Genomic DNA, 9,833 nt, shown 5'->3' on the forward strand with positions numbered 1-9,833 from the left:
TATTTTTATTTTAGTAAGTAAATATTAATTTTATTATAAAATTAACTAATAAGATTTATTTAAATATCTAAATTAAAATTATAGGATAATATAAAAAAATTATTTAAGTTGACGTCTATTTTAGTAATTTTTTATCTAAAAGTGATTTTAAATGGTACAAGCCAAACAACATTTATTTTACTATAATCAATTTTGATACAAAAATTACCAAACATAAATCACTTTAACACAAACTTACTTTTTATCAAAATCAAGTTTGCAAAATTAATTTTATACAAACTCCCGTTTACAAACTATAATCCAAACACACACTAACTAGCTACTATATATAGTCTAACTTCTCTTGCATTTTTCCATGGCTCTTGATAAGGTGCTAATGAAGAAAGAACATCAAACAAGTTTTATTATTGTTATTAAAAAATGTGCTATAATATATATAGCATACACTGTAATTAGATTATATCTAATTATACTTGAAAGAAATTAAATCATTGTATATTAATTAATTAATTAGTATATCATATGTAAATAATAATATAAAGATTAAGATATATACTAACCATGACCAATAGCCTCTTCTTCTTTTATGATGTGCAAACGCTTGCATGATTTCACAAATATTCTGGTGGTAAGCTAAGGTTAATTGAGATAAAGGAAATTAAAACTATGTTATATGACAAGCAATGTGATATGCACATCACTTTTTTCTATATATATAATGAAAACATTATTTCATGTTAATTAGAAATAAACCTAGCTATCACTTTCTACTAAAGCTGCTGCTTTGATAAAAGACTCCGAATCCTACCGAAACAAGCATGTATATATATATGCATAGAGTTATTGTTATTGCTGTTGTTTTATAACACAGTTAAATTAGTACTAATGGTTATTCTTGTTTGAATTTAATTAAAAACTTACTTCCATGGAACATCACCGACAAGCATCCAGTCACCATCCTTGTCTTCATTGGTTGGGACATAATCAAAGCCGTTCAATAAAAATCCATCAACTTACTCTTTCATGAAGTCCTTCATTCCCTTGGGATACACAATTTCCTTACCCATCATAATATCAACACCACAAAATATCACCAATTAACAATCGTATTTCACTGCATGCAAAAAAAGAAAATAAAGTGCGATTTGTTACCAATGGTGAATGAACAGAACAAGTTGCCAAAGGAGAGAGGTGTTGGTAACTATTGAACATATTCAAGTCGACTTTTTGGAGGTAAGGTGCTCCATCCATGCTCATTTTTATAAAGTTTTCATTTTTTTCACTTTCTTCTGCAGTGCTCTCTTTTATTGAACTACCACCATGTTCTTTCCGTACGACAATTTTAATGATGACCAATCTATCACTTGTGCTTTATGGACCGATAATATTTTAAATTTTTTAAATACAAAAATTAATTAATTAATAGATCTGAGTCATATATTAACAAATAATTGTTTTGCTTTATTTATTAAATTAGAGTAAAATTTTATCCGTTTAGATGTAGAAAAAGATGCTTTACTATAATTGATTAGGATAAAAAAAATGTAATTGAATAATTTTTATTACTCTCATAAAAATTCGAACAAACAAATTTAGAATATTAAATTATTGCTAGCTAGCTAGACATGTAGTAGAACACATTTTACGCACGTAATTATACCTGTTTATTTTATAAGTGTTACAGATCCGGCCCACGGATCTATGACCCGGGATTAAACCCTAACCCGGTTACCCAGGTCCGACCCGCTTCGCCCTTCCAGAAGGCCCGAAGCCGGCCCTCTAGAGCTCCTAACCAATTTTCGAATTCAAACGTCTCCCTTATCTTAGCCAAACAAGATAAGATAAGATAGCTACCATCACCAATAAATAGAGGACACAGGTCCCTCCAAGTATTCATTCACTCCTAACACCTTACACCTCTTAGATCCATTCTGACTTGAGCGTCGGAGTGTCTTTGCAGGTACCTCCCCCATTGCTCCAGTCAAATAGTCCGGCATCCGCCTTGACCCGCAGGCTCCCGATCCATCTCTCAACCCGTACCAAAGACATCTTGTACATTGGCGCCGTCTGTGGGGAACCAACGCCGGTTGAGTCGAAATGGCGGACGGATTTGAAGAGCATTCCAGCAGCCACCAAGACGACTCCAGAACGCGAAACCCTACCCTGAACAGCAAGAAGACATCAACCACGGAAGGATAGCAAGCGCCATCCATAACAAAGGAGACGACACCGCCGTCACAAAAACGCGGCATCCCGAGAAGCCAGAAGATAGGTCAGCCCAAATAATCCAGGAACTCTGCCACCGAGTACAGGAACTCGAAGGCAGGGTTGCCACCAAGGAAAAGCACAACACCGGAAACGGAAGTCACGCGACCTCCAGATCCAGGTCCCGACACGGCAGATCACCAGAACGGCGACACGCCAAGAGGCATGATAAAAGCACCTCACGTGACCGAAGACTTGACAGATCACCAGAATGGCGACACAGCAAAAGGTATGACCGCAGCATCTCCCGCGATCCCATCCACACAGATGACGATCGACGACACCGAGATACCAAGCGCACGAGAAACGACCACACGATAATGGGAGCTACTCCCTTCACGGAAAGGATCCTAAAAGCAAAACTCCCCAAAGGTTTCGATAAACCCACGGACATGAAGTATGATGGAACCAAAGATCCCTAGGAACATCTAACGGCTTTCGAAGCCAGGATGAATCTAGAAGGCACAGCTGACGCAGTCCGATGCAGAGCTTTTCCGGTGACCCTAGCGGGGCCGGCAATCAAGTGTTTTAACGCCCTCCCTAACGGATCCATAACCAGTTTCCATGACATCTCACGAAAGTTCATGGCCCAATTTACAACCAGAATCACTAAAGCCAAACACCCCATCAGCCTACTAGAGGTCACACAGAAACAAGATGAATCCATGAGAAAATACCTCGACCGCTTCAATGATGAATGCCTAACGGTTGACGGACTCACGGATTCCGTCGCAAGTCTCTGCTTAACCAACGGGCTCATGAACGAAGATTTTCGCAAACACCTTACCACCAAACCAGTATGGACCATGCATGATATCCAGAACGTCGCCAGAGATTACATCAACGACGAGGAGGTCAGCCAGGTTGTCGCTGCCAATAAACGGCAACACAACAATGCCCAAAACGGCAACTCGGTGCCCAGGCATAACCCACCATCCAGAGAAAATCAGAGGGACCACCCTAAGCCAACAAGCACAAACTGACCACCCAGAATCGGTAAATTCTCTAATTACACACTCCTAACAGCCCCGATTACCGAGATATACCACCAAATAGCGGACCGAGGTATTATCCCAAAAGCCCGGTAACTCAAAGAAAGAACAGGCGGCAACAAAACCCTTTATTGCGACTACCACCGAGGTTACGGGCATAGGACACAAGACTGTTTCGACCTTAAAGACGCCCTCGAACAAGCAATAAGAGACGGCAAGCTCCCAGAGTTCGCCAAAATCATAAGAGAACCAAAACGCTTAGAAAGAGACAGGTCGCCAGAAAGAGAAGGACGCAACCCGAGAATGCAAAAACAACCTCCCAGGGAAAGCCCAGAAGACGACCCGACTATAATAGTAAACGTTATCACAGGCAAAGACGTCACAGGCAAGTCAAAAACCACACTAAAAAAGGACCTCAAAGTCCTTGCCGTCAGAAACCAAACACCAACCACCACTGCCGACCAAACGGTAACCTTCCTACCCGAGGACTGCCAGAACGGCACCTCGGTGGAAGACGCACCTTTCGCCATCTCGGCAAGAATCGGAACAGGACTAGTTCGAAGAATACTGGTGGACACCGGCGCAGACTCCAACATCCTCTTCCGAGGAGCCTTCGACAAACTTGGGCTCCGCAACGACAATCTCCAAACACACCGCAACGGTGTCACAGGACTCGGAGACAACTTCCTCAAACCAGACGGTTCCATCACCCTCCCCCTCACCATAGGGACAAGCAACCAAAAGAAGATAATTCTATCCGAATTTGTGGTCCTAAAAGACTCCACCGCCTACAACGTCATCCTCGGAAGGAAAACAATCAACGACTTCTCTGCCATCATCTTTACCAAATACCTCCTTATGAAATTCATAATGGAAGATGGCTCCATCGGTACTATCCACGGAGACCGGGAAGTCGCAGCAGAGTGCAACAACACCAGCCTAGCTTTATGGAAGAAGTCTCGCGATGCGGCTGGGATATTCCTAGCCGACCTGGATGCCCGACAAGAGGGCCAGCCTAGGCCAGAACTAGAAGGCGACATGGAAAAATTACAAGTAGAGCAAACCAAAGATGAATACACTTTCATCAACAGGAACCTCCCGTACGACCTTAAAGAGGATCTCTCTCGACTCTTGAAACAGAACCGAGACTTGTTCGCTTTCACACCAGCCGACATGCCTGGAGTAGACCCAGACCTAATGTCCCACCGGCTAGCCGTAGACCCCAAAGCCAAACCAGTGGCACAAAGAAGAAAAAGTCCAATGGGAAATGGCGAATGTGCGTCGACTACACGGACCTCAACAGAGCCTGTTCAAAAGACGCTTTTCCCCTGCCAAACATCGACAGATTGGTAGACGCCGCATCCGGCCATCGATACCTCAGCTTTATGGACGCATACTCCGGCTATAACCAAATACCTATGCACCAACCGGATGAGGAAAAAACAGCCTTCATCACCCCCAACGGGACGTACTGCTACATAGTCATGCCCTTCGGCCTGAAGAATGCCGGAGCCACCTACCAAAGGCTTGTCAACAAGATATTCTAGAACCTGTCTGGAACCAAACTAGAAGTCTACATAGACGACATGCTCGCCAAGACCCAATCCGGCGTGCAACTCATCAGCGACCTCACGCTCATAATGAACACCCTACGAAAGCATCAAATGTGACTCAACCCAACAAAATGCGCTTTCGGAATGGAGGCAGGAAAGTTCCTCGTCTTTATAATCACGCAACGCGGAGTCGAAGCTAACCCAGAGAAATGTCGTGCCGTCCTTGAGATGACAAGTCTAAAAAACCTTAAAGACATCCAAAAGCTCACCGGCCGGCTCACCGCACTATCCCGCTTCCTCGGAGCATCAGCACAAAAAGCAACCCCCTTCTTCAAACTGATGAAGAAAGGAGCCCCCTTCAAATGGGAAGCAACATGCGAAGAGGCTTTCCAACACTTCAAAAGAGTCCTAGCAGAACCGCCAGTTCCCGCCAAACCACAAACAGGGAAGACCCTCTACCTATACCTCTCCATAACGGAAGAAGCACTCGCAGCAGCACTCATCCGCGAAAATGAGAAAAAAGAACAAAAACCCATATACTTCATAAGCAAGGTCCTACAAGACACAGAAACTCGCTACTCGCGACTAGAAAAGTTAGCCTTTGCGCTCCTCACGGCCTCCCGGCGCCTGCGACAATATTTTCAGGCCTACCCCCTGACGGTTCGGACCGACCAAGCGGTTAAACAGGTACTACAAAAACCCGACCTAGCGGGAAGAATGCTAGCATGGTCTATCGAACTGTCTCAGTTCCAGATCAAGTTCAAACCCCGAAATACAATCAAAGCACAAGCCATGGCCGATTTTATCGCCGAGATGACACTGGGAAACCCCAACCCCGAATCATGGAAGCTATACGTCGACGGCTCGTCAAATATCACTTCTGGAGGTGCCGGAGTCATACTTGAAAGTCAAAACGGGGTCATAATCGAACAGTCAATACGATAGAGTTTTCAGTGTCAAATAATCAAGCAGAATATGAGGCTCTCCTGGCAGGCCTAGCCCTAGCCAAGGACGTCGGAGCAAAAGTCCTAGAAGTAAACACTGATTCACAGGTAGTCAGTACCCAAATCAACGGAGACTACCAAACGCGAGACCCCTTACTCCAACAATACCTCGCTAAGGTAAACGAACTGAAAGAAGGGTTCAATCACGTAACCATATAGCACAAAATGCCAGAGCAGATCTCCTCTCCAAGCTAGCCAGCACCAAACCAGGACACGGCAACAAATCGCTGATTCAGGAAGTCGTTAAGTCACCGTCCATATCGACAACGACTAACGCTTATCTGACACTCTCCGGCCGAGGATCATGGACCTACCCTATCCTACAATACCTCCTCGACGGAACACTACCAGAAGACCCCAAAGAGGAAAAACGGACAAAAAGGGAAGCCGCCAATTACACAGTTGTCGCAGGACAACTATACAAACACGAATTCTTGCAACCCCTGCTCAAATGCGTCGAACCCGGGGACACGGAGTACATACTCCGCGAAATCCATGAAGGTTGTCGCGGCCACCACATCGGAGGTAAAACCCTAGCCCAAAGAGTCATCCGGGCCGGTTACTTCTGGCCCACGGTTATCCGGGACTCCATGCAATTAGTAAAAAAATGCAATAAATGCCAAAGGCACGCCAATACCCACCAGGCCGCCCCGCACCAGCTCAGCATCATATCGGCAGAGCGGCCATTCGGCACCTGGGGGATCGACCTTGTCGGGCCCTTTCCTACGGCACCCGGTCAACTCCGATATCTCATCGTCGCCATAGATTATTACACTAAGTGGATCGAGGCCGAGCCCCTGGCCTCCATCACAGCAACCCAATGCCAAAAATTCCTTTGGTAACAGATCATCCCCTGATTCAGGATCCCCGAGATCGTCATCTCGAACAACAGAACCCAATTCGCTGACAGAAAATTCAGAGAATTCCTAGAAAGACTACGCATATCCCACCGTTTCAGCTCGGTAGAACACCCCCAACCAAACGGACAGGTGGAATCCGCAAACAAAATAATCATCAAAAGACTCAAGAAACGGCTCAACGAAGCCAAAAGACTATGGGCCGACGAACTTGGATCGGTCCTATGGTCATACCGAACAACCCCCCAAACGACCACAGGGGAAACCCCTTTCCGATTTACATACGGTGTGGAGGCCGTCATCCTAGTGGAGATAGGAGACCCTAGCCCAAGGAAAACGGTCGGAGGTAATGACGAGGAAGCAGAACGAGACCTCATCGACGAAGAAAGAAGCATAGCCCATGTCAGAGAGCTAGCCCTAAAACAAAGAATCAGCTTAAGGTACAACCACGGCATCATCAAACGAGAATTCGCACCCGACGACCTCGTCCTACGGCAAAATGACATCGGAACCCCGACCCCAGGGGAAGGGAACTCACCCCCAATTGGGAAGGACCATACAGAATTAAAGCCACAATCGGAAAGGGAGCATACAAGCTCGAACGACTTAACGGCGATGAAATTCCGAGGACATGGAACGCTGCCAACTTACGATGCTACTACACTTAGATTGACCACCTTAGGTCCTCCATTATCTTTCTAATTTTATTTTGTATCAGATTTCACTCATTTCCCTTCTTTACTACATTTGTTTTCCCCTTTTATAATTTAAAGTATTAAGCACGGGTACTCTTTCACGCCATGACGGAGGGTTTTAACGAGGCCCAAATAAATTCCACTATGTTTTACCCTTTCGCCATAACGGAGGGTTTTAACGAGGGCTAAATAAAGTTCCACTATGTTTTACCCTTTCCCCTTCTACCTCCCAAAACGGAATAAAGACACAGCCACAACACCGAGAACTGATCACCCTCGGGGCCTAACAAACGGATATCCCCAAACACTAGCGGCCTACCAAAGGTCCTAAGTCACAACGGCTTAAACATATAACGGCTCAAAATAAAATATAAAAGCCCGAATGACCACACGAGTCATCAAAAGAAAGCGAGTTATAAGCGGCCACGATGGCACAACCCAGAGTTCAAAACATATCAAATACACAGCCCACGACCAACCAAATATCCAAAATAAAACCAAGTTTAAACAAACTAAAATAACAAGATATAATAAAACTACTCAAGGTCAACGATTCAGCCATCACGGACGGTCTTGAAAGCCCCCATTACAGACACGTCCACACCCGGAGCCAACATCGAAGCCTGAGCCCTCATCGTTTCCTCGGTGGCCACGATCGCACCCTTCGCATCAGCCAACAACTCCACCTTCTCCTTCTTCAGAGCAGTGACTTCGGCCTTCAAAACCTCCAGCTCGCCAAGAAGTACGGCAGCCTGAGAACCCGCGTCGGAAGTCCGTTACCGCTCTGCACCGAGCTGAGAAAGAAGCGAAGTCTCGACTTCGAAAAGACGGAGGATCTCTGCCCCAGCTTCCTCGGAAGACTTCACTGCCTTCTCTCTCGCTACCTCGGTGGCTTTGAGCTGCTCTTTCAACTTAGCCACCTCAGCTTGGGAATGACGGAGCTTCTTGTCCAACAAACTGACCTGAGCCATCACAGGCTCAGCCTTCCAGACAATAACAGCAGACCGGAGGAGGGCGCGATACACCGACTTTGCTTGAAAGGAAACATCACAATCATCAAAAAATGGCTCTGTGCCAGGCATCAAGTGCTAATTTATGAACCCCGAAGCATCAAAACGTCGATCCATCACAGTGGGCACAACACCCTCCTCCCCGAAGCTCTCACTGCTAGGCTCCTCAGGCCTCTTTCTCTTCTGAGAAGCCTCAGCAGCCGTAACCACAACGACTTCAGTCGAGTTCACAGGACCAGGTGAAGCCCGAGCATCAACCCTCACCCCAGATGAAACCACCTCCTGAGAAACAGCTCGAGAATCCGCAGCAGGATTAGAGGCAGGGGTAGTAGGAGACGCCGATGACCCCTCCTCCCGATCCATCACTGCCTTCAGCTGCGCCAGAGAAGTCAAACCACCAGCCATCTCAACTGAAAGAAACCAAAGAAAAACATCAAGTTACAAAATCGAAAAACAAGCGTGAAAACAGAGGAAAAGAAACAAGCCACACACCAATATACGTCCGACAGGCCACAGGATCCCCCATGACGTCTCGAGGATTTAATGGGCGCTCCCCGAACAAATGCCACAGAACACTAGCAATATCCCTATCCTCCGAAGACAAACCATCATAGCTAACCTTAGTCAAAACCGACGGCCCAGCACGAAAATTCCAATAAGTCGGAAACCGTCGCTCGCCCTCTAACGTCAACCAAAACGGATGATGCCCCTGGACAGGGCGCACCTTAAAATACTCCCTTTTAAAACCATGAAAAGAATCCTCAAACAAACCAAAAATGCGGCGATGAGGCTGAGCCCGGAATGACATATACCCTTTCTTATGCTTCCCCTCCTTAGTCGGAAGAGTGCATAAGAAAAGAAAGAGGAAAACAGAAACAGAAACCGGAAGATCGAGGTACTGACACACCAGCTGAAAAGAACGAACGGCGGCCCAGCTATTCGGGTGAAGCTGAGACGGTGCCACGAAACACCGACTCAGCAAATCTTGAACAAACGGCGAAAAAGGAAGCCGCACGCCGAGCCGAGTAAACATCGACTCATAAACCCACATCCAGTCCGGTACAGTGGGCGAATCGAGATTCAGATAGCAAACATTCTCATCGGCATCCGGGAGGGCAAGCTCATACTGCCACTCCACGTCGCTGCCACCACAATCGCCCCCTGATCATGGAGCCTTTGAAGATCAGCCTCCGTCATCCGAGACGGAACGCCCCACACATCGCAAGTCACCCAAGTATAGCGAGCAGGGACACCCCTGGAAAGGGCTATCGGAGTACCCACACCCTCACTCCTCTGCCGATGCATACCTAAAACAGGGAGGAGCACCATGATGAGCAGATATTTTATAAGCTTTTTGGGGTTAATTTCATGTAGTTTTTAGGATGTTTTAGTTAAGTTTTTAGTATATTTTCATTAGTTTCTAGGAAAAATTCATATTTCTGGACTTTACTATGAGT

This window comes from Arachis ipaensis, chromosome B09 (assembly GCF_000816755.2).
Source record: "Arachis ipaensis cultivar K30076 chromosome B09, Araip1.1, whole genome shotgun sequence".
NCBI classification, from domain to species: domain Eukaryota; kingdom Viridiplantae; phylum Streptophyta; class Magnoliopsida; order Fabales; family Fabaceae; genus Arachis; species Arachis ipaensis.